Source organism: Peromyscus californicus, unplaced genomic scaffold (assembly GCF_007827085.1).
Source record: "Peromyscus californicus insignis strain IS unplaced genomic scaffold, ASM782708v3 Scaffold_12__1_contigs__length_115047231, whole genome shotgun sequence".
NCBI lineage: Eukaryota > Metazoa > Chordata > Mammalia > Rodentia > Cricetidae > Peromyscus > Peromyscus californicus.
Genome location: NW_026294413.1, coordinates 63329394 through 63355224, shown reverse-complemented (window position 1 = coordinate 63355224; position 25831 = coordinate 63329394). Strand labels below are relative to the sequence as shown.

At 45.9% G+C, this 25831-nt stretch overlaps 1 long non-coding RNA gene across 3 annotated transcripts; it reads right to left on the bottom strand.

Annotated features, from left to right (window-relative positions):
* Positions 1-251: 251 nt before the first annotated feature.
* On the bottom strand, positions 252-25637 carry LOC128107308 (uncharacterized). 3 transcript variants are annotated; one of them, XR_008217038.1, is made up of 6 exons: positions 24455-25637; positions 19612-19851; positions 11020-11119; positions 7001-9424; positions 4013-5270; positions 252-3858 (listed from the first exon to the last, which is right to left on the bottom strand). It is a non-coding gene; the product is annotated as an uncharacterized LOC128107308 (long non-coding RNA). The 3 variants fall into 3 exon arrangements; XR_008217036.1 differs by having other exon boundaries at positions 252-5270; XR_008217037.1 differs by lacking the exons at positions 252-3858; positions 4013-5270 and having other exon boundaries at positions 6076-9424; positions 24670-25637.
* Positions 25638-25831: the final 194 nt, after the last annotated feature.

The following is a 25831-nucleotide window of genomic DNA, read 5'->3' as shown; positions in this document are numbered from 1 at the left end:
GCCAGTGTGGTGCCTCATTATGCATTTCATGTGCAATTTCCAGATGATTGACAGGCCTACTGCACTTTCAATGTTACATTATGTCACGTCGATAAATAAGACACTTGTATAGACAAACAACACAGGCCCAAACATACGGCGCAACAACAGAAATGTAAACAGAGTGTGACAAAGCACAGGCGTAATGAATGCTTTAAGTATTCCCATTGAAGAATTCAAATTAATTAACCTCAAATAATCAAAGACAAATAGGATCTTAAGGCATTTTAGTATCATGCAAAAGAAATTTGCACCACAAAGTTAAAAATACATAACTTTTCCTTATTTTTTTTTGTCTTTCAAAAGATAAATTTTGTGACATTTGTGAACTTCAGTCAGAAACTTGACGATGAAGGACATTTCAAATAGTTTAAGGAATTAGATTTTAGAATCATCTGTCTCATATCACCCCCTACCAAATAGATAAATCATGGAAAGGCCCAATTTTCTATATTTAGAAAACAAAGTACATTCATTAAATGTCCCTGAGCAAACAAAGTCAAGGCTGAAAGTGTGTTATTTAGCAAGTGAGCAAAACTAAGAGATGAAAGACGGCCCTGTGGTTAAGAGCGCCTGCTGCTCATGCAAAGGACCCGAGATTGGTTCCCGGCACCCACACAGTGGCTCACGCTTGCCTGTAAATCCAGCTCCAGGGTGTCCAATGCCCTCTTCTGGCCTCTGTGGGCAGTCACACAGGTGGTGCGTGAGTGAACACACACACACACAAACCAAGAGACCTCACAACAGACCTATAGCGTGCACAAAAAGTTGTTTTTAGACAAAATAGCTTTGAACACGGTCTTTAATGTGGAAAGAAAATTTAAAATACAAGTTAGAATTCATCTTAAGAAACTAGAAGACAAAAAATATCAACAACAACAAAAAACTCCAAAGGATGTAAGACAAGGGAATTAAGACAGGAGCTGACAACAGTGTTAAGTCCTTGGCTACATCATTTTAGGATTAAGGCTGGAAAATGTCTGAGTTCTAACCCCAAACATGATGAGGAGCCTATAGGACTCTATAGTGGTTGATTTCCTTTGCTGTAAAGTATCAATAGCAGTAGTAATGACAATGCGGGGCCTTGTAAATGGCCATGATGGACACTAAAAATGAACATAGCTTTAGTTCAAATTAGGCAATGTTGACCGTAAGAGTCTTTGTGGAAAACCTACTGTATATGTGTGTATATGGTTGGTTCCAGGGCTCTCAAACACACCAGAATCCAGAGATGCCCAAGTCCCTCATCCGAAATGGCTGCATATTTACAGGTACCCCCCCACAGACGTCCTCTCACACTTGACATCTTCTCTAGGTAACTTACAATTTGCAACACAATGTGAACTCTGTGTAAATGGTTATTAGACCATATTGGCCAAGGAGTAATGGCAGGAGTTGGTGGACATGTTTCAGTACAAACAGGATTTTAAGAAAATATTTCTTCAGCGTGTGATTGGTTGGATTCACAGATGCAGAATCCATGTATAGCAAGGGCCAACTGTGCTGCGTATTTGTTCAGAACATTAATGCCCCAAGTGTGTGCACTGTCGCAGGGAGGGTAGAGACCCTGTTTGTCATGGAGGCCTTTACCCCACACGTGTGAATACCCTGGAGTCGCTTCACCGTGCCGCCAGCATACAGTAACTTTAGGAGCATCCACAAGCCGAGTGGGGCCAAATCAACTGACCTCGTCTGCAGACCTTTTCCAGCCTTTCTACCACCTGGAGAAGTTCAAGGATTGCTATAACCCACTTGTGTTTGAGAAACTGTTTGCATTAAACGTGTAAAACGGGACAGAACAATAGCTGGCCCACAGTTGTTACAGAAAACTAAAGTCCTCCGGCTCCGAGTACTCTGCTTCCTTGAAATCTGATCATGCTGACAGGTCACTTCCCCAGAGCCACATTTACCTGCTTGGCAAGTTCTACAAAAACCAAAATAAAATTAAAAAAATAAAGAGTCAGACGTCCCTGCTAAAAGAGGTGCTGTCAAAACAGAGCAAGTCAAACGAAACAATAGCGGGCGCCTTCTGCGGCGGCGTAAGACTTCGAGGATGGCTCGGACGCAGAAGTGATCGTCCAGGGGCTGCTGTCCCTGAGTGAGGCCAGCAGCCAGGACAGAAGGAAAGAGCCCAGCTGGTATCCAGCCAGAACTGCACCAGGGCACAGGGTGGCAGCTGCCAGGGCTCAGCCTTGGGCAAGGATCCAGAGGAGATGAGGTCATTTTCTGACCTGTGTCCCAGCCAGAAGTTTGAACGCAAAAAGGATTTCCATGAACTTTCTGAATGTCATCTGCGCCTCTCTTTCGACTCAGAGCCGGAACTCAGGCAGAGCGGGCGCAAAGGCCACACACCGTGTGTCACTAGGCTCTGCCTTATAGACACTGCAGCCATTTGCAGAGCAGAAAGGTGTTAAAATAGGGGTGAGAATGGGCTGCTTCCCCATGCTAGGAAGCCTACCTTCCTCTCCAACATTGCTGAATTTTGTGCTCAAGCACATAGATTGTGTTACCAGAGGATTTTTCTAGAACATTCTCACCTGAGGATATATTGTGAACTAAGGCAGGTTCTGGACCCTCACTGGCCATCAGTCCCATCCCTGCCCTTTCCCAGCTGTGTGTGGAAAGGACAAAGTTGATGGAGGCTCTACAGGAAGCGGCTGGAGCTGCCCTCCTGAGACTTCAGACACCTTGCATCTTGGTCCACCTGGGTGCAGAGTCCACTTGACGTGCCAAGAAGATGTGAACTGAAGAAAGTGTTCCCCATCACATCCTGGTGGCACCCACAGCCACCAGGATGGTGTTGCAGCTGGCATTTCCGAAATCCCCTGTGAACTGCCTCCAGCCTGTCTTGTTCCAGTCACGCCACCTGGACTTAACCTGCTTCACTAAGTGCTCCTCTAGGGTCCCCTTTACCTCCTATTTGGGGCTTCTGGGGTGACAGCCAGGGTGGCACCCCAGGGGAAGGTACTTGAGTACGTGCGTACACAGTCTAGACTTAGCAACAAGGTCATTCCCAGAGCGAGGGCTGGTAGAAGGAAATGGTTGTATTTACGATGTATCCTGTCTCCTCACTGGCCAGGACAGTACAGCTATCTAGAGAATGTTCCTTGTTGATAGTCAGGGGTGGAGCTCAGAAGATTCCGTAGACGAGTCAGATGAGAGAACTGGTAGAGGTGGGTGTTTTAGGGAGAGGAGGGAAAGGTGGGCAGAAATTAAGGAAATTATAGTACCATCAAGAGCTGAGGTGGAAGACGCTCCTGGGACCTGGAGGACAAGGCAGAGGAACGGGGTGCTGAGGGGACAGATGAGACAGAGGTGGCTGGCCAGGGGTTCACGGGAGCTCCGGGGCTTGTTCTCTCTCCTCAGCTCTGGCTCATTTGCAGCTCTGACCACTCAGCTTTCCCAGGGCACCTGTGCTCTCCCTCAGCCCAAGGCCTCAGGATGGGATTAGCTTTTTCCACTCACTTTGACCTCTGGGGTCCCTCAGAGCTCTGCTGTTAAGGCAGCACCAAATGGATGAACTGGAGACAAAGCCTGGTTCTGGAGGCCCTCAGGCTCACTGGGGCTCACACTGATTTTACAGCCATCACTGCTTAATATTGAAATTCTGCATGACCAACACTAACGTTCAAGGTCCTGACTAAAACAGGATAATAGGTATGCAAATATGTGTCGGTGTAGATGTATTTGAAGCACACTTTCCATCCTTTTAATCCACCACAAGAGACATCATCCTGGTTATTTGTTAGGACTCCCCTCTAGATCCTCTCTCCCTGCTTCCCCATTTCTCAGTGAATACCAGTCTCCATGGACACAGACCTGAAAAAAAGAGAGAAGAAGAGAACAGGAGAGAGAGAGAGAGAGAGAGAGAGAGAGAGAGAGAGAGAGAGAGAGAGAGAGAGAGAGAGAGAGGAGGGAAATGCAAAGAGAAATTACTTTAAGGAGCTGTCTGGGCAAGGTAAAACACACTAACCTGTATAAAGGATGTTTCCTGGGCAGCACCTGATGTTCCGTACCTCGTCATTGCACCAGATGCTTGCTGTCTCTTCTTCCGGCCAGGAAGGTCCATCCTCACCCAGGCTCCGCTCTTCCGCTGTGGCGCCTTGTCTCCCCACAGCCCTGCCCACCTCATTATTTATAAAACACGTCTCCTGTTTTCCACAGAAGATTGTTCCATGGAATTTCCTGTAGGGCTGTTTTGGGACTAAGAACCCTGGCTTTTGTTATTTCCCTTCACCTTGCATGAGGCTCCAGTTGCTGATTCTCTTTAAATCTCGCTCTCTCCTGCTGCTGCGTCTAGTCCTCTGCATTCTTTCTTCCTTTCTGTTTTTTATTTTTTGAGACAAGTTTTCTCTGTGTAGCTTTGGAGCCTGTCCTGGAACTCACTCTGTAGCCCAGGATGGCCTTGAACTCACAGAGATCCGAGTGTGCCATCACCACCCAGCTTAGTCCTTTGTATTTTTATTGTGGATCCATAAGACCTGCCTGTAGCTCCAGCACAGTTATTACCTCTGTGACATTGTTACTTTAGATATTAAGCACCAAATGTCTGAGTAGCAAGAATGTTTCTGTTTTCTTCTACTTCGTAGTCACCGATCTTAGAAGACATTCATTTGTCTGAGCTTTCAAAGCAAGAGTCCCAATCACAATTGATAAAGGCTAAGCTATAGAGTTGAGGGAAGTCACAGCCTCGGATAAAAACACCTAGTGAATATGGTTCGCTGAGAGACTGCCTCTCCACCACCTGAAACTGTCACACTCTGGTGTTTAGCATAGACTCCCGGCATGTCGGTATTCAGGTAGAAGTGGCCTATAGGATTTAGCCAGCATCACCAAGTTAGGGACATGAAAGCTGGCAAGCCATTCTTACCCCAGATTGTACCAAGAAAAGAGAGTGATGGCCCAGCTGAGTACCTAACACTTTTATGCTCACCTGGCTACAGGGTTCTGGCTGTTCTGCAGAGCATTTTCTCTCTCTGGACACTAGATGGCGCAGACGCGCACACCTGCGGGGCTGAGGTCTGGAGGTGGGAGTGGAGGTTTTTCCTATCCCCCTGGGTGAGAGGGAGGGAATGTTGGTTAGCTGTTTGTAGACTGGTGCCTCAGCCAGTGATTCCGATTCAAATTTTGAGAGTTACAAAAAGAAAAAAAAAAAGTGTTCCTTAATTGTTCTGGTGTGTTTGAAACCCGACTAGGAACCATTTCCAATCTCAGGGATTGATTCTGGTGTGCTGTGGATAGAAATTTATAAGAGATCTTTTAGATATCCTTGAGCTCACAGAGGAAGAACTACTATAGGTTATGTACTTAAGCTGCAGGTCATGTAACTGTAACAGCAGACAAACTTGTCTGTGTCTGTGGCCTGAGGGAGGGCCCTAAATAGCTTTGCCCATGCAGGAAACAAAATAAATGCTGCCCTCACAGTCCACAAAGAAGAATGTGTTAGCGTTCCATTGCTGTAACAAAATACGTGAACTAATCAACTTATAAAAGGCAAAGGTTTAGGTTAGATCACAACTTCAACTCATGGTTGGCCCAGTCGCTTTGGGTACCAGTGCGTGATAGAGCAAACATGCTCAGCTCCCAGGCAGGAGTGAAAATGAAAACGAGGAAGAGACTGAGGTCTCGCTATCCCTGTGGACACACCTTCAATGAACACCTCCCAGTCCATTCCACTTCTTAACCAGGCTCCACCAAGTTCAGTAGCGCCAAGCTACCAACCAAGCTCTAACTCACGGGCTTCTGGGGGTCAGTCCAGATACAAACTATAGCCAGGGGTTACCCTGATATGAGTTTGACCCCTGTGACCTAGAGTGAAAGGAGACAATGCCTGACATTGGCCTCTGACCTCTATGTGTCCCCATGGAATGAATGCACACATACACACACACACACACACACACACACACACACACACACACACACACACACCTTTCTGAAAATTCCTGCCACAAAAAGGAACAAAGTGTATATATATATATATATATACCACTTATACACATACACACACACACACACACACACACACACACACATATATATATATATATATATTATTTATATAATTCAAAAACACCTTGAAGGGCCCTCATGCTCTCCCTGTGCCAGAGAGGCTCCATTCTTGTCACACTGAAGAGCACATACTAGGGACCACGTGTCTAATCCCACAGGTCCAGGTCCAGACCATTAGCCAGGAAGAAAAACTACTCATGATGGGACCGCAGAGGTCCCCAAATGCACTTTGCAGTCACCGTGAATAGACACGTGTCAAGCTTAACAAAATGAGCTTTTAGTTACGAGGTTTCCTGGGAATAATTAATTGCTAAACTGCTCTCAGAGGTAGCAATGTGAGACACTAAAATCCCAGCCTGCCAGCAGAGGCCTTCCCAGGTCAGCAGCCGGAGACGTGCGGTCGGTCGCGTGAGGATCAGAATGCTGACAGAAGGCGCAGGGCTCCTGCTAATCCCTCTGATGATATGCCCTCCAGCACTTAAAAACAAGCAACTTTAGCAAGCCCCTTCCAGAGGGGAGTTACTCTGACTGTGCATTCACCTTCATCATTCAAAATGTCTGTGGAGAAAGCAGTACCGGTTAAGAACAGAAATGCTGTGCCCTGTCTTATCTTACACAGCCTTTGAGGATTAGGTTGTGTAAACTATGGTCCCCATCAGCCCCGGGGCTGTGTGTTGCATGTAGGGCCTGGGGTTCTCATGCTGCACTGTGCATGTGCTACAAAGCACCACCTTGTGATTTCATGCATGTGTACTGCTCACATCTCACCTTTAGGGATCCCGAGTAGTTTCCCCAGGCCCCTCCTGTTTCTTCATTGATACACATACTGTTGAGTATTCATCCTCTCTTAATCAGAACAACACTGTGTCTAGATCATAGCTGCACCTGGGTCCAAATCCTGGCCCTCCCTTTTCTATCTCTATTATCTTAGGCTGGGTCCCTTACTTACCTCGGCAGGTGGCAGTTAGTAGTACCTACGTCACTGGACTATGGTGGGGCAGATGTTCTAGTGCAGGCTTGGACATCATTAGAGTACTTTCAGCAATTAGTCGCTCACTTCAACATTCTGTGCGGTGTGCAGCTGTGTGCCAGGCATGACGCTAGGCTTTCTATGACAGTCCCAGAAAACCCCGAGAGTCCCCCCCACACCAGCCCCATGTCAGTCCTCACGTGCTGCTAACCACCACCAGCCTGATGCCTTTGGCTCAGTCACCCCACCTCCTCCAGCTCTCCTCTTGTGTCCAAGGCTGAAAGGAATGAACGATCTCTAAATCACTTCCAACCTTAAATGCTCTGGAATGTTCTACTTCTAAGTCAAATGTTTTCTGCTGAGCACTATCCCAGCTGGCGGAGTTCTGATACCCAACGCACCAAGCAGAATAAACTGGCACATTTAGACAAATGGTCTTTGCAAGGTTGGCTTTGACCGTGGAAAGTTAGTTTTAGGTGTTTGATACACGAGGAGCTATGAAGATATCCTATATTAATGTTATCAGGTTGAATGATTTGGAAAGTATCCTAAGAGATTTCAATGGTGGAAGAAGCCAGCGCATTTCTCTGTGATCCCTAAGATGCCTTCTCTACTTGGCTGTAGGAGGATGGGATATCTTCAGCAAGTCATGGATATTGAAACAATCAAATGAAGGGAAACAGTCATTTTTTGTCAGATGGGTAGGGGAAGGTAAAATCGGGAATGATGAAGAAACCAAGAGCCTGGAATGGCTTCGAGGTGGTATCCACTTGAATGAGCTCTAGGACACATTTTGAGGTATTTAGAATAAACTCAACCTTGGGTTTGTTCCTCTATTTCCATGCAAGTCATGAAGCTTCCTCCACAGACGCCCAAAGCACTCTAGTTGTCTTTGGTGTCACGTGATTACTTCCTGTCCTTGGTGTCACGTGATTACTTGTTCTGCTCTTTCTTTTCCTCCGCAGTTTGAGCTCTGGGTTATCTGAACTGCTGTGCCCCAGAGTTTGCTCAATTCCAGCACACAGGAGAGAATACATAGACATGCGGCTGTCTTACACAGGTGCACAGGGTGGGCTTCTTGTGGAAGGCTCACCCTCTGATCTCAGCAGGCATGGTGCTTGTCTCAGTTAGTGTTTCTGTTGCTGCGATGAACGCCATAACCAAAATCAACTTGGGGAGGGAAGGGTTTATTTCAGATGACATTTCGCATCACAGTCCATCATCAAAGGAAATCAGAGTAGGGACCTGGAAGCAGGAGCTGATGCAGAGGCTATGGAGGGGTGCTGCTTACTGCCTTGCTCCTCATGGCTTGCTCAACCTGCTTTCTTGTACAACCCTGGACCATCAGCCTAGGGGTGGTACCACCCACAGTGGACAGGACCCTCCCATATCAATCTTTAATCAAGACAAACCCCACAGGCTTGCTCTAGGCCAATCTTGTGAAGGCACTTTCTCAGTTAAGATTCTCTCTTCCCAAATATGTCTAGGTTTGTGTCAGGTTGACAAAAACCAACCAGCACCATACTTAAACCTGACTGTTCATGATTTCTGTATTCTGGTGGCTTTGCTTTGAGAGAACAGTGAAGGGTCAATGAGGAAATTGCCATGTGTGGCTGACAAGATTCCCCCACTGAGCTGGACAGGGGTTCAATTTCCCTGCAAGCTCTTCAAGCAAAAGGGAGTGTCTTTCCTTATCTACTACTGAGACTTTCAGCATCCTCGGGATGCTTGGTCATTTGGGTGTGTGTGGGGAAGGGCACCTCTTCATCCAGCCATTTCCTCGGTCTTTGGCACCTTGTCGTCTTGTTGCAGGTATTTGATTCTTCTGTGGAATTCTTGAATTTTCTCTTTCTGTCTGCAACAGTGTCTCTTTGCTTCTGGTAATGTGTTTTTCTGTTGCACTCAAAGGCATCAGTACATCCAGTATTAACTGGGCATCTTCTCAGAGTCCTGTAACCCTGAGCTTGTCAAACTCGTGCTTGGAAGCATCCTCCAAGAATGTCTGACAATCTAGGGCACAGAAAACTCTGATCCAGAGCAGGGATTTGATTTATCCCATTGGACCATAAATTCTACATCCCTAGTCTCCCACTATGACCTCAAATGTAAATTGCTGAAGGCTCGCGTGCCGGCCTTTTTGGAATTTCCAAACCACATGTATGTGTCAAAACTTTTTTCCTTCCTCTGATACCAGGACTCTAAACCAGGCCTGCCAAGGGGTGGGGTGAGAGTGAGGTTCGTAGCCAGAGGATCCCCTTGGAAGATCAGGGAGGATAAATGGGTGGAGAGGAAGCCTGAGGTCAACAGCAATGCCCTCTCTGTGGTTGCTCTGGATCTTGGCACACACTGTGGCGCCAAAATCCCACTGTTGAATTTTCACTTCATAGACCCCATGGCAAAAAGCTACAGAAATAGAAAGAGAAATGTTCAAAGTCAAATTCAAACTTGACAAACTGCTTCCAGCCCAGTAATGTTCACCGGGCAGGACAAGCTCCAGGCCCACCCAAACCCATGGCCCCTGGCTCCTTGCTTCCCTGCGGTGGTTCCATGGGTGGTGGTCCTGGGAAGACATTCTTTCTGCTCATTTATTTTTGCATTATTTCAGTGATGCTTGGGTTTGTTGTTGCTTTCTGCGAAGCCAGAACCAGAAAGCTTACATAGGATGAGGCTGTCAATCATAAGGGAATGCAGGGTTCCAGGATAGGAAACTTCGGCATATCCTGCTGCCCTGTGGGTATCAGACCAAAGCAGTGGTGGTGACAGAAACGCCTCTGAACTCCAGGACTGTGACAACTTAATGACAGGTGTTCTCCAGCCTTACATGGTTCCCTTTGCTCAGATTTTTAAAGAATGTACAGTATTAAGTAAATCACATGAGAGAGCCAACATTTTAGTAAAAAGCAAGCTTTGCGTTTGGTAAATTGACCAACTGTGGGTGAGTGGAAGTGTTCTGAGCACATTTGAGTGGCCCGGCTATGCTGGGATACTCAGCAGGTTAGGTGCCCTAACCTGTAATGTTTTCAACAACCTATGTATTGGGTTTATGGGGACATGACCCCATCAGAAATGAAGGAGCACCTATGAAATCAGTCTTCACTCCATTCCTTTGATAGGGTAATTCTGAAGTTCCCATTTTACAATTGAGGGAATGGAGTCAAAATAGAAGGCATCTAGGCCTCTTGCCATGGGCCACTGACGTACACAGGATGAAAGAAAGCCTTATTAGACTTACTTACGTTAGACTTATCTTCACTTCTTAAGGATTACATGTTACTTAACATGTTATTTATCATGTAATTGATGACTTAGAAATTCTAACAGAAGAAACTATTAACTTAAAAATTTCTTTTGGTTTGAAACCCCTGACTTGCAAAATACCTACATGATTACAAAATCTAAATTACTTACTGCTGGATTATTTTTAAGTTTAGTAAAGCATGGCATACCAGTGAAGAATAGCCAACTTGAGGAAGAAGTGACTTGTTCTTTTATGATGTATGTTGCAGACCATGGTGGCTCACACCTATAATCCCAGTCCTTGGGAGGCTTAGGCAGGAGATCACTGTGAATTTGAAGCCAGCCTGGGCATGTGGTTATTTATAGGCCAGTCTGAGCTATAGAGTGAAACCTTGTATCAAAAACCTGATGATGATGATAAGGAGGAGGTTGATGATGATGGTGATAGTGATGTTGATGATGATGGCAACGATGATGGTGATGATAGTGATGAGGATGATGGTAGTGATGATGATGGTGGTGATGATGGTGATGGTGATGATGATAGTCATGATGATGATGATGATGATGATGATGATGATGATGATGATATTTTGTATGTGGTCTCTAGTTAACTTATAGTTTAGCACATTTATTTTCAAACCTTTCCAGATAGCTTTCAACCTCACACATTGTCTTAGTTACTATTCTACTGCTGTGAAGAGACAACATGACAAATGCTACTTATTTTTTAAAAAACATTTAATTGGGGACTTGCTTACAGTTTCAGAGGGATAGTAAATCCACAACCATCATGGTAGGCAGTGTGGCAGCAGGCAAGCAGGCATGGCACAGTAACTGAGAGCTTGCTTACATCCTGATCTGCAGGCAAAAAGCAGAGAACAGTTGAAACTGGATCTGACATGGACTTTTGAAACCTCAAAGCCCACCCCCGGTGACATACCTTCTCCAACAAAGCCACACCTCCTAAGCCTTCTCAAACAGTTCCACCAGCTGGGTACCAAGTATTCAAAGACATGAATGAGCGCATGTGGGCCATTCTCATTTAAACCACCACACAAACCTTTAAAGTATTCCTTGGTCAACCCTACATTTATGTGAACTGCAGTATGTGGTGATATATTGTATATCCTAATAAAGCTTGCCAGAGGATCAGAGGATAGAGCCAGCTACTAGATTAGACATAGAGGCCAGACAGTGGTGGCACACACCTTTAATCCTATTACTCAGGAGGCAGAGATCCATTTGGATCTCTGTGAGTTCAAGGTCACACTGGAAATAGAGCCAGACAGTGGTGGCACACACCTTTAATCTCAGTACTGGGAAGCACACACACCTTTAATCCCAGGAAGTGAGACAAGGTGGAGAAAGTTATATAAGGCATGAAGAAACAGGAACTAAGGCAATTCAGCTGAGACCCTTTCTGGTGAAGACTCAGAGGATTTCAGTCAGAGGATTCATGGAGTTGGTGAGGTAATAGGTGGTGGCTGTGGCTTGCTCTGCTTCTCTGATCGTTCAGCTTTCACCCCAATATCTGGCTCCAGGTTTTTTATTAAAAGACCATCTAAGATTTGAACAACAGCTGTATCTGAGAATGATGTCCAAAAGAGGGAGGCAGAAAGTATTTTTGAGGCCATTCTATGTGAGGATGGGCACTTTGATCATCTCAGTTGCCCCTCCCATCAGTTTTGAACATTGAATAGCAGTTTCCCTTTGCAGCTGTGGTTGGTAACTCTCTCCTGCAGTCACACAGCCAGCCATTTTCATCCAGAGCCAAGACTGAACTTGTGAACTTTTGACTCAAGGACTATATCAAGGGTTAGGGTATATTCAGTGTAAAGCACATGCTGAGTATGCACCATGCCCTGGAGTCAATTGCCAGCACCAGAAAATTAAAAACAAATTGCTATCTAGAAAAGTTCTAGAGGTGTCATGAGCAATGAAATGTCACTGGATGGAGGGAGACGAAACCCACTGACGGAGGAGTGTTGACAGTGATCATGCACATGTGTATAGCTACTTTGCAGATTGCTTTAGGATGATCTTTTGAACAGTATGGTTTCTTGTTTGTTCACTTATTAATTCATTCATTTGTTTGTTTGTTGTTTTCTGAGACAGAATCTCAATATTTAGCCCAGGCTAACCTCAAATTTAGGATTCTCCCACCTGCACTGTTCATGGGCTGGGACTACAGGCATGCAGCATTAATGCCCAAACAGCACAATTATTGCTTCTTAATGTGGACATTGTTCTGTGAAAAGCCTAAGATACTTAGCCCCATGCTAAGAATGCCATGTTGAATGAACAGGAACTCAGAAGGGAAGGCCTGGGAGCGGCTGGGATATTTTGAGGAAAGGTGAGCAGCTCGGGTTCATGCCAGGTAGAGAAAAGTGGAGGGCAGAGAACCAGAACTGGCTTCTTCTGACGACTCTGGGTGCCAGGAGCCTGGGCACTCAAAGGATGCCATCATCCAGCCAGCCCTGCCACTCCTGAAGGTCTTTGAGCCTGGTCACCTTTTCTATACATGGTTCACCTTTCTTATTTGCTAAGCAGAGAGTGTTGAGCTGCATAACAAAAGAGTCCCTATTTGGCTCCAACTATCCACATTCTTAGAATTACCGGACTCCCTCGGTAGGTCACATCAGGGAACAAGGGACTTGCTTCCTGGCTTCATGACACTAAGTACTAATTCTTACCCAACTGAGGTAACTTAAGAGAGGAAGAACTTTTTTTTTCTTTCTCCATTTTCACAGATGCATGTTCACGTGCATGCATGTGTGAGTGTATGTGCGTGTGTTTCTGTGCATGTATGTAACTGTGTGCAAGTGTGTGCGTGCATATGTGTATACATGTTTGCATGTATGGGGAACATGTGTATGAGGGTGATGTGCATGAGCACACATGTGGTGCCTAGACTGAGGTCAGGAATCATCCTTGATTGCTCTTCTATCTTCTTCTTTGATGTAGGGTCTCTTAATCAACCCAAAAGCTCACAGAGACAGCTAGTCTCATTTGCTGTGGGGATCTTACTTCCCTCTTCCCAGGCTGGAGTCACGGGCAGGCGGACATGCCTACTCAGGCATTTTATGTGGGTTCTAAGGATCTGAGCTTTGGTCCTCATCCTTGCATTGCCACATCCCTGGCCCCAGGAAGAACTTAGTTTAGTTTCACCGTGGGGGAAGCACGGTACATTGGTTGTGTTAGTGGGAGTGGCTCCATGGACCATTAGCTAGCTTATTTACATCTCAGCAAGCTGATCAAGAAACAAAGGAAGTTCAGGTAGAATGCAGGCCAAATTGAAGTCAGTAAATCCAGCCACCATAGCCCTACCTTTGCTAGGTAGGCTCCATGTGCAAACCATTCCACAGCCTCCCCAAACTGCCTCCACCCTGGGACCAAATGTTCAATAGATGAGCCTGCTGGGGATGATTCATATTCAAACTCTAACATACTTGCACTCCACAGAGGTTGCAGGTGTATGTGGGCATGCTGTGTGGGTGTGCCCTGGCTTCATGCCTGCATCTGTCGGCATCCATTCCCCGTGGTTCCTTTTCAGGATTAACTATTAGAGTAATCAGAATGTTGTAGAGACCCACAGAGGTTTCCTAGTGAGATCTGAGCTCGCTTTACCCAGCAGGGCTGCATAAGGAGATGATTTGGTCACGGGCATGGTTACCAGGTGTTTGGAAGGGTCTGCACTTGGCTGTGCGGTGTGCTTTGATCTAGCAAGGGAAAGGTCTTTTGCTCCACCCTTTGGCATTGTTATAAAAAGGCCCTTTGAAGAGGCAGAAGGGGCTGGTGGGTTTTGATCCAGGTCCTCCCAAAGCTATCCTGTGTTTCTGTCTTTCTGCTCTTAGCTATCTTTTTATCTAAAAGTTTCTTATCCCTCTCTCTTCCTCATAAGAACCCTTTAAAAGGTGGGAGCTGGCCTCCCACAGAATGTCTAAACTTTGATTGGCTTGACCAGAAAGATATTCTGGTAGCTGCCATTGACTGTGAGTTTCTGGTGGGTTCTGTTCTGGCTAAGGTCACGGTCGTGCCATCAGCAGCCCCTGGCCCTCCTGATTACCTCTCACTGCTGAACCTTGCAGGCCTGGATGGAGCCTGGGACCAAGCAGAGGATGAGGGACACACTTTCTACCCCTTCCTTGGGGTCTATGTGGCAGCAGTCCTGAACAGGAAGGCCTTTCACTACAACAGGGGTAACACTCCACACCCCATAGTCTACCCTCACTTAGATGCACTTTTCAGAGGGCTGGGGCTTTTTTGTCTGCAGATGGATGGTGGATACTTGGCCTGGAGAGCCCATCACGGCAGAGGTTGCCTGTTGCTGCTACCACATCCAACCCAGGAACACTTCTGCTTTCTGAGATGTTGACCAGTTTTAGAAGTCAAACCCACAGTCAGCGACTATTGCCAACTAATCCCTAGAAAGCTACTGATCTTGATGCCACACTGCCTCTGAGAGACCTGGGGAACTTGTGTCTCCCTAGGTACGGGTGGACTGACCACTGCAAACAGCCTGCCCCAGCACACCAGAGCAAATCTGCCACGGAAAGCCAGACCTTCTTTAAGGCTACCCTAGCAAGACATTGGCCTTGCACTGTGCTCATCACCAAGGCCAGAATGTGGGTCAGGGCTTCTGCTCCTTCCTGCCTCCCTTCTCCTGCTTGCCTCATGCATGGTGTTCCAGCACCTCAATTCTGATTGACAGGAGGGCTGCACCCTCCTCCCGCCCCCACGGCTCTCTCCACTCTGCTCAGTTTTTTCGCTTAAATATCATGCCTATTGAACCATTCTCCTTAAGGTAGTAGCCCAGGCCCACTTCATTCCCTTATCTGCCTGCTTCTCTCAGCTTTTATTCTCCAGTAGGTCATGCCCTGAGCCTTTTTCACACTGCATCCTCCTTGCCAGTCCCCCAGTAGCACAGGGAAAGCACTCAAAGTGTTCATGGGGAGAATGAGTGACTCAACTGTTAATCTCCTTTTAATTTACACATCAAATTGTGCATATTTATCATGCACAGTAAATTGTTTTGAAGTGACCAAATAAAGCTAATTAACATATACATTTCTTTACATTCTTATCGAGTCACTGTTACTTCCCTTTTTGCATACATATCTGTATGCTGTGTGGTATGTGTGTTTGCATGTGTGGATGCAAGGGTTTGAGTGAAAATAGACCCAATAGGCTCATATATTTGAATGCTTGGTCCCCAGTTGGAGGAACTATTTGGGAAGGATTGGGAGGTGTGGCTTTGTTGGAGGAGATGTGCTACTGGGGGCAGGCTTTGAGGTTTCAAAAGCTCACACCATTCCCAGTTAGCTCTCTTTGCCTTGTGTTTGTGGATCAAGATGTAAGCCTCTGCTACTGCTCCAGTGCCATGCCTGCCTGCCTGCTGCCTTGCTCTCTACCATGATGGTCACAGGCTCTAACCCTCTGGAATTGTAGGCCCCAAATAAATCCTTTCTTCTATAAATTGCCTTGGTCATAGCAAAGTACACCAAAATATGGGTGTATACACATATGTGTACATGTTCATGTAGAGACCTGAAGTGGACATCGTTCTCTTCCTCAATTGCTTTTCACTGTATTTATTGAGGCAAGACCTTTCACTGAACCTGTGGAACTCATCAAATTCAGTCTAGCTAACCAGCTTGCCCTGGGGGGTCCTTGTCACTGCTTCCTGAGTGGCTGGGGTTATAGGCAGCTATCACAATTATCCAGTTTTAGCCATTATAACTATTCATCTATGACCTGATGCAAAGCATCCAGACAATGACCTTCCTCTCCTGAAGGCTCATCTCTCCTGTCCCATGTGCCTCAGCAGCCTGCCCTCCAAGACATGACCAGAGCCCCCTGAAGTCCTCATTTCAGGAAAGGCAGGCATGTCTGCATCCTCACCAAGCACTTCACCTCCTCCCCTGAACTGGTAGTTGGTCACCACTCAAGTACACTGTTTATGCAAAGCTTGCCTCAGTGCCCAGGACTCCTCCCATGCCCTCTGTAGGAAGAGAGGCCCACCCTCTTCTTGATTTTGTTTCACCCTTTTACATAAAGCAAAATAACAGGGAAGCTAACCCAGAAAGTGGGTCCTCATCAGATATCACATCTGCTAGCTCCTTGATCTTAGACCTCAAGTCTCTGAACTGAGAAATCATCTTCCATAGTCTGTAAACTACCAATGTACAAGGTGTTGTTACACAGTCCAATACACATTGGGCACCACTATAACCACTGATGAGAATTAACTGTACCGGTCAGGTTTGGTGTCCTCTGCTGGTATTGTTGCCGACAGATGTTTGCTGCTCTGCCTGCAGTGGTGTTTAGAGAAGAGGAGACCCATGGCGTTGCTGCTCACATGGTTTTTGGCCTACAGGCCTGGGCACTCTGTGTTTGTGTTAATAAAAGTTTTGGCAATGCAAGGCTTTAAAGAATTTATGAGTAAGGGAATTCTCTCTGGGTGTACTTTCAGACATCCACCCCCGATGCTCTTGGAGATCTCAGACTTAAAGAGACAGGCCCGATAGCCCATCATGGCAGGTTAGTGCTGGTTCTCTCGGCATAGTGAAACATGTAGCACATGCTTTCTAACCAGAAAGTCCATCCGTGTGCCCATTTCTCATTCTTCATAGAACATAAGCATGTGTGCTTAGTCAAGACCACTATAGGAGTTAACTGGAGAAAGTGCAAAGATGAACACACGTGTGTGAGGGGAAAACAAAGTTGTTCTCTGTCAAACTAATTATTTTAAGAATCATAGGAAATGGCTGTAACTAACTATAGAAAAACAAAACAGGAATCTCTAGAATGGCTGATGCAAATTCACTTTCGTTTGCTGGTGCTGAGGATTGAGACTACAACCTCACATATTCTGGGCAAATCTACTATAAGCCATACCACCAGCTCCAATTTTATTTTGAAGAACTCCCCCAGATAGTTGTTGAAGCTGTTGTTTCTTTTTAGGTGTTCATTTTCCAAAGCTACTATTTACTGAACCATCTTTACAGTCCCCGTGTCTGAGTAAGTCCAATGGGCTATCGCAGACAGGCAAACGGAAAACCAGGAGCGTATATGAGCAGGACACATGAAATGACGTTAAAGTTGGATCGGGATTGTTTGATCCCCCACTGGTTGACCCCCTGCTGTGTGCTAATGGCAGGGTGGACACTGGCTATGAAGTTTATCTGCTGCAGACCACCGCTCCATCTCCACTGTGGTTGGACCATGGTTTGTCTTCTCTGACACTTAGGTTGACGTTTAATCTCCACCACAAGCAGTGGTTCGTTAAGAGGCAATTAGAGCTCTTCCCTAATGGGGGGACTCACTCATTCATCCAGTCAGTGATTAGGGGGTTCAAGGGTTGTCCCCCAGTGGATCTGTAGAACACAAGTGGACAGGTATTCACATAGTCCCTGCCATGTGCTACTGTGTGCTTCCTGGGACCCACCAATGTAAGACCCATCACTGTATCAGCTCCTTGACCATGGGTCAGAACTAAGAACCAAAGAAAGCCTTTCTTTATACATTATCCAGTTTGTGGTATGTTGTGGACTATTAGTTTAAGATGTGTTGCATTCATTTATGCTGTGGAATATTTGTTTAATGATGCAAAGATGTGTTGCGTTCTTTTATGTTGCATTTGTTTAACTCTGTGATGCTGTGTTAATTTGCCTGCCTAAAACACCTGATTGATTTAATAAAGAGCTGAATGGTCAATAGCAAGGCAGGAGAAAGGATAGGCGGGGCTGATGGGCACAGAGAATAAATAGGAGGAAAAATCTAAGACAGAAGAGGGAGGAGCAAGAAAAGGAGAAGGAGAGGCAGATGCCAGGGGCCAGTCACACAGCCAGTCATGTAGTAAGAAGGAAAGAAAAGATAATATAGAATAAAGAAAGGTAAAAAGCCCAAAGGCAAAACATGGTTAAAGAGAAACAGGATACTTTAAGTTAGAAAAACTAACTAGAAACAAGTCAAGTTAAGGCCGGGCATTTCTAAGTAAGATTAAGTCTCTGTGCATTTATTTGAAAGCTGGGTGGCGGGCCCTCAAAAAAAACTACAGTGGTAATGTGTTTTATCAGTAGAAATTAATGAAACTGCCCTTTCTTGTCTCTGTGAGGGATACCCTTCATGGTGTGCTTGCTTAGATTTGTTCCTTTGTCTGCCCACCTCAGTCCCTGAAATTCTACATCATCCCTGTGATTCTACCATAGCTGTGCTCTGCAATCTCACCAGTGGCCTCCTGGCTGAATGTGAGATGCCTTTCTTCCTCGGCTTCAGTGTCTGCATGAGCAATAATATTCCCAGAGCCTGCTCCCTCAGGTCACTCCCCTGCTGGCTCTCCTGGTAGCTTTCCTATGTGCTTATTTGTTTGTGACAGGCTCTAGCCCAAGCTGGCCTGGAATTAGGGATCATCCTGCCTCAGCCTCCCAAGTGCTGGGATGACATGTGTGTGCCACCATGTCCACCTATGTTTTTTTATGGCTCTTCTGATATCCGTGGCTGCCTCCTTCCCCTTTATAAACTCCTTGAGTGTTTCTGGAGCCAACTCTTTAGCAGGTACAAGCAGCCCTAAAACTGATGTACAACAGCTCCTGAGCTCTTGATCTAATCTCTCAAGCTGAACCAGTGTGCACATTTATGTTATCACGCCATGTTTTTCTGTCTTAGATAATGATGAAAGCATTGTTTTTCTAGATAAGATCATGGCTATTAAGTATAAACTATGTGCTTACCCATGGTCATCTGCCCTCTGAAAATATTAAATAGAAAATTCCAGAACTAATAAGTTTTAAATGGCACTCCACCTTGAATACTGTGATGAAATCCTGTTCTGTCCCACTCTAACACAACTTGAACATGACTCCTTCTCTGCCTGGCATCTGTATACTGTGTATGTTACTCAGTCTGGGTTATGGGAGTGACTATATGGACACTGTGGTGCTAATTTTCAAGTGGCACATAGTAGCTAGACACTGTCACATGCCTGTATCATTTGACCACTTTGCTGGTCACGCAGCCAACATGTCTTCTCACACCATTACTCAAAGATGTGTATAAGGAGCTATTTTGAAAAGACAGTCCATGCTCATATAGCTCTTATTATAAGGTGACTGTGGTTGTATTTTATTATTACCCACTGTTGTTTGTCTCTTACTGTTCTTTATGAACTAAACTTAGCCATGGATGTATTGTAAATAGGAACAAAAATAGGTTTTGGTGTTATCTGTGGTTTCCAAGGTCTACTCCTTGTGTGTGGTAGTACTCTGCACTTTTCTCCTTGCTATTTAAAAATGTCCCCAGATTTATGAATCCTACTACCCCAAGACAGAAATCCAGAAAACTCATTTTACCAGCGTCCTTCTCATCCAAGGCCCAGCCAGCTATGGTAACTTTCTGCCCGCAACTTGACCATATGAAGTTTCCATTTTTGCATCAGGTATTCCATTTCAGGAACTGGGCAGAAGAACTCATCCTAGCTGGTGTGAGTGGCAGCTAATGCAGGTGTCTCTTGATCTGACCTCACACTGGGACGTGTGTGACATCCATGGCATGGTTCTTCCACTTTGTCACAAATTGTCCGTCTGAGGACCCTAAGGAACACAGGAGAGGGCGAGGTAGAAAGGGGTCTTAAAGGATACCCAGGTTTCTATGGATATCAACAAGCTGTGGATTGAGCTCCCCTTATAGTACATGGATTCTACATAGCCAGGTCTATGTGGGCAATCTTGAGGGTGAGCAGGACCCCACCCCCCAACACCCTCCCTTACTGCACAGATGCTGCGCCCTCTCTGTTTATCCCAGTCGTAACTCTCACTTACCACTTTTAAAACATGTCATGGTAAAATGTAGCATAAAATGCACTGTTATTTCTTAGCCATTTGTAAGTGTGCAGTTCAACAATATCCCCATACGTTCATGCTGATATCTCCAGGACTCTTTGGTCTCATAAAACTGAAATGTTTTGCCACTTAAGCAACTCTCCAGCTCCCAGGCCCTGGCGGCCTTGATTCTGCTTTCTCTTTCTAAATTTGACAACTCTGGGTGCCTCACACAAATGGAATTGCCCAGCATCTGTTGTTTTGTAAGTGGCTTACACTGTTCATCATAATAGACTCAAAGTTCACCATGCTGGGGAGTGCACTAGATTTCCTACTTTTTAAAGATCAAGTCATATTCCATTGCATTTCTTCAACCACTATCTACTGAAAGACTTTTAGATTTTTCCACCTTTTTGACTGTTGTGAATAATGGACTATGAACATAGTTGTAGCTCTGGCCAATTATAAGTTACTAGCATGATTTCCACTTGTTTAGGCCAATCATATCTAAGATAAGCTAACTTCCTTAGACATTCCCCTTTGCGATGCTTTAAAGGACCCCATACATCCCTCTTGGGGTCATCACCATCTTGCCTTTATGTGGGATGGCGGGGTCCCAGCTTGCTGGAATAATAAACGCTCTTATTGATTGCATATGTGGATGGTGGTCTCTTGTGGAATTTCTCCAGGATCCTAACAAAACAGGGAATTTCATGAGCTTCAATTTTTATGGGGATGGAAGTAAGAGCCACAGCACTTTAATGTTGGTGCAAGGAAATTTACAGGTGTTAGCTCGATTAAGTTTCACAGTGAACATTCTGTGAATGATGTTATTATCTCATTTTATAAACGAGACCACAGATCTGGGTGCTTCGACCTGAGCAGACACAAGGAGTTACCTCAAGGCAAGATTTAATTCAGGGCATTACAAAAGAAGATGGGAAGGGGAGGGAGCTAAACAATCAGGGCCGCAGAACATACTTGGGAGCAGAACAGCAGCCTTAAATGCCAGCTGAAGCAAGTATTTAAGCACAAAAATTGCAAACATTTGTTGCCAAGTTACAGTTAGAATTTTTACCAATCAGGATTTAGAGATTGGGGGCTTCCTTGAGTGTTCCATCATTGTCAACCGATATACAATTCAAGCTTTTCAGTCCAACCAATCAGATTCATTTCTTCTTTCTGGTGTTAGGAACAGCCATAATGTTTCTAGAGAACTAAAGATGCGTAATGACTATTTCTAAACTATGGTTTAAGGAGGAGGTGGGTCAGCTATTGGAAGGTTCCCAGCTCTTCTAGAGCCTGGGAACCTGAGCTTGATTTTTATCCTACAGGTAAAAATGGAATCCAAAGTCAAAATGGCAGTACTCATGACAAGGTGCTTTTTGTCTGTTCCCAACAACGTGACCTCAAGTCTACACATTTAACCTCTGTATATAACATGTGTATAGCTCCTATACAGTGTCCGGCTGCACAGTGCCCAGCTGCTGAGACCCTTGGAAATCAGGTGACACCATTTGTTTTAACTGTGGAGCCATTCGTCACCTTAGTTGGTAACGTCACTCTCTTAAATGTGTAATTCTGAGCTCAGCTGCCCAGCCAAGCACATGTGGCTTTCCTATCTGCAGCCCGAGTCTGTCATCCTGTGATGTGATGAGAGTTCAGGACCAGTTTGTTCACACTATCATCCCCTGGCTCGTCCAGCATCCTTCCTTACTGCGCTAGGTCCTGTGGACTCATCTGGAAGATGGATTCAGCTTCACCCGAATTTCCGTTTTGCTTAGTAAACCATGCTATCAAGTCATCCCTACCATGGGCAAGTCTCCTAAGGGAGGCCTGTGGTTCGCAATGACAGTGGATGGATTTGATCTAATCAGAGAATCAGGGAGGAGTTCTCAGAGGAAATGTCACTGACCTGAGGACTAGAAGATGCGGAAGAGGCAGGGCAAGATGGGAAGTAGAGCATTGCAGGCTGTAGAGCAAAGGCCCTGGGGTATGGGGACCAGACCGTAGTCAAAAACTGGTGTGTGAAATGACACTGTCTAATAAACAAGGATCAGGTTGCCCAGGGCCCTACAAAGACCTCAGAGTTTTATTTGCATCTGCAGCTTTAGGGAGGGAGGATATGAGCCAAGTTCCTCTTTGCAAAGATCACTCTGCCATCCTTCTGTGCAGCAAGAGTCAGTGAGAGGCCAGAGCAGGGAGAAGGCAGACTGCTGGTCTGGCCTTTTCTATCTGAGAGACTCTGGCTAAGTCGCCTTGGCAGGGCTAGCTGCGCAGAAGCCAGTCCGTTACTGGTCTTTACTTCTCAATTGTGTGTATTTTAAGATGTACCACATGAAGTTCTGACATCCCTGATTTGGTAGACATGCCAACTGTGGCTACTACAGCCAAGCTAATTAGTATGCCTTCCCCCACATATAGTCAGCACTCCGTACCCAAAGCTTCTGCACCTGGGAGTCAACCAATCACAGACTCAAAAATACTCAGAGGAAAGAGCTGTGCCGACATTGAATGTGAACAGACCCGTGTTCCTGTCATCATTTCCCAAGCAATACAGCCCAGCACTGTCTTATACAGGTTTCTATGTGTTAGCATTGTAAACGGTATAGAGATTAACAGCATGAGAGGCCGTGCATAGGTTCTGTGCCAATACAATTCCATTTTATATAAGGGATTTCAGCATTTTCTGGCTTTGGTACTCACAAGGTGAGACAGGGGCCGTTCCGGAACCAATTCTTCACTACAGTGAGTTGTTTCCTTCTCCTTTTCTCCCCTCCTCTTCCCTTTCTCTGTCCTGCACCATAAGAAGGAACCTAAAACTTCCAGGGTACCATCTGAATTTGCTAGCTCCAGTCTTTGGACCACTGGCTGCCACCCCCTTAGTCTACTCATCCTGTGTGCCTCCTTCAGAGTCTCCCATGAGGACAGTGTGGCTCCAGGACATCTACATGCTGTTTACAATCAATCACAGAGCCAAATGCTCCCCCTGACTCTCAAGTGATGATCTATCGGCTTTTCCTGCTTAAGGCCAGATCTTTAGTTTTCAAGATTCCGTTATTTCCAAACAGAAATGAGAGATTTCATATGAAAAATTCGGTACCTCCAAACTGAAGGAGAACGAAAGGACCGAAATAATCTGGAATTCTTGGGCTCTTTATCAAAAGCAGACAAATTTAAATCCTGAACCCTTTTAGCCACAAAGTTTACCCTAACCATCTATCTCCTTCCACTGACTGAACGTCCAAACAGAAGTGCTGGGATAAGACCCTTAAAGGATGTGCCAACAAGTTTTATTGCTAGAGACAAACAAAGGCACCTAACAGCAAGCTAGAAAGTCCCCTGCTCTGGAAGAAGGACTTTGGGGAGATTACATGGATGCCAATAACTTAGAATAAGTGACCGAGGACTGAGCCTAGCTATTTCTCACTGTCACAGGCCACATTGCTTCACAAAGAGTGAAATGCTCAAATGGCATGTTCTCACTCCAGAGACACTGACGTGGGCAGCATGGGAAAGTCCGGGTCCTGTGCACACATGTGATGTTGAGAATGGAGCCTGGCCAGGCTGGACTCTGGAATCCATCAGCCTCGGTGTGTCACATGTCACTTAGAAAGGATTTCCCCCTTAAATGTGCAATTAGGTCTGGGATGTGGCCTGTGACCTTGCTGTCACATGGTATCAGTTACACTGTGTGATGTACCTCACACCTCCCCCTAGAAGTCAGCAAGAGGGAACAGAAGTCGTCTTCTCTCGCACGCTGCGGTCTTTGAGAAGGCCAGTCCTGACTGGGCACTACAGGAGCTGGTGAGGACAGTTTCGCTTCAGCCTTTGCTCCTTCCTAAGAGCGGCTTCCTTGGAGGCTGGAAGCCAGCTCCTATCACCCTTTTTTTCCCTCCTCCGTCACAGCCACAAATACCTTGCCTCCAGGAAGTCCCCCACGCTTCTTTCACTCAGTCCCAAGGTTCTGCCCAGCACAGGGAGGAGCGTCCAGCATGGATAGTAATAAGTTTTGTTTTATTCACTCACTGACATCTACTTCCTGTCCATTGCGTGCCTAGCGTTGTGCTAAGGATCGTGGCCATAAAATGAGTTACAACATCAACCAGGACTGGACGAGAATTCCCCTTGTCTTTGCTATTGGACTGATAAATAAAATTCGATTTGTGTACACACACACACACAACCAAACCACATTTTAGAAACCACTTTTTTCTTTTTATATAAAGTGAAGGGTTAATTATACAACATTCACTAATAGCTTGCACAAGATCTTTATCCTGTTTTAATTTACCCCTTTAATTCACCCACGTGTGAGTGGATATTTAAGCACATATCAGCTGTTCTGTGCTGCGAATTGCCCTTTGCATCTTACCGTTTAAAACTTGTGTGCCGTTCTTAAGAGTACAGGAGTCGCCCGTGGTACCTCTACTTAGTCTTCTGTCTGCTCCACTTTCCTCATCTGTTTCCATGGGTTGAGCCTCGAGCTGCTTTTTACATTGCATGCAGACACACAAGATGCTCCCATAAGTCTCTGGGCCCCATTTCTCTGGAGACTCTCCCTGTGTGGGTCATAGGTCACATGCTTACCTAGGTGACTGTCAGCTGCCATGTTGCTCTCAAACAACCTGGCCTAGCTTTTCTTCATAAGCATCAAATTGGTATCTAGACCGACAGGTCCAAGTCCGCGGCTGCTGGTTGAGCATCTGCTGTCTCTCTGGTTCTATGCTCCTCATTCACATGTAGCAGCTTCAGTGTTTCCATCTTTGCAAGGTCTGACTCACTGTCTCCTCATCAAGTAAGGATTCTGAGATCGGAAAGGATATGCTCCTCATGCAGAGGCACACGGCTATGCTGAGCCAGAGATGTGGTTTGCCCTGCTTCCATCACTGGTATTAGTAGAACTCAGGGTGATTTGCAAGGTAAACCTTAGCCAATGTGCTAGTTGGCGTTTTAAAAACAATACAGGTCAGAATGTAATACCCGCTTTGGGCACAAAAGGGTATGTGGCAACAGCCTGCTGGGCATCTCAGAATGACCCGAGTCTACCTCCTCGGGCAATCTAACCAATTTGGGCCCCGAAAGTCACTAGCAATCTTCTGGGGCAAAGGACAGCTGCCCTGGACTGACCTCCCTGAGGCAGCCGGTACAAGTTCCTCATTCTTCTGAGCCTTCATTTGCTCAGGGGACCGTATTACTGGCGCGGGGGAGCCGGTTTGTGATATTAGTCAGAGCAGATTAAAACTGCTTTTGTTTGATCTGTCTTGCAATAGTTACTTTGGAAAGCAAAGGGAGCCACCTTTCGGGCAGACCGCCTGCACTGGCAGTGGAGCCGGATCCAGCCCCAGCAGGGACAGCGCTTCTCTGCCACTACTTCCAAAGGGGAGCTTAACTGCTTCCCTCGGTAGACAGCCCGGTGTGCAGGTATACAATGGCTTTTCAGACATTTTCTTAAGAGGGCTGGATCCGATTGAGCGGTGTCTGCCCACTTGTGCAGTTTGCGAGAGCCGTGGGATGAAAAGCCACCTCTGCCGCCTGCTCTGAACAGGAGAGGTTTTTCTCCATTATAGTTGAACAAGCATTCCCCTACCACTCCCAGGGAAAGAAAGGGGAGCTAGAAAGAGCTGTTCGTGACTGGAATGGCAAAGAGCTCCCAAAGCTGGTCCTAATTGTCTTCTGTAACTTAGCAACGCACTGGAGAGGTGGGGTGGGAGGGGGGCAATTCAAATTCACTGGTAAGATGTGGGTGGAA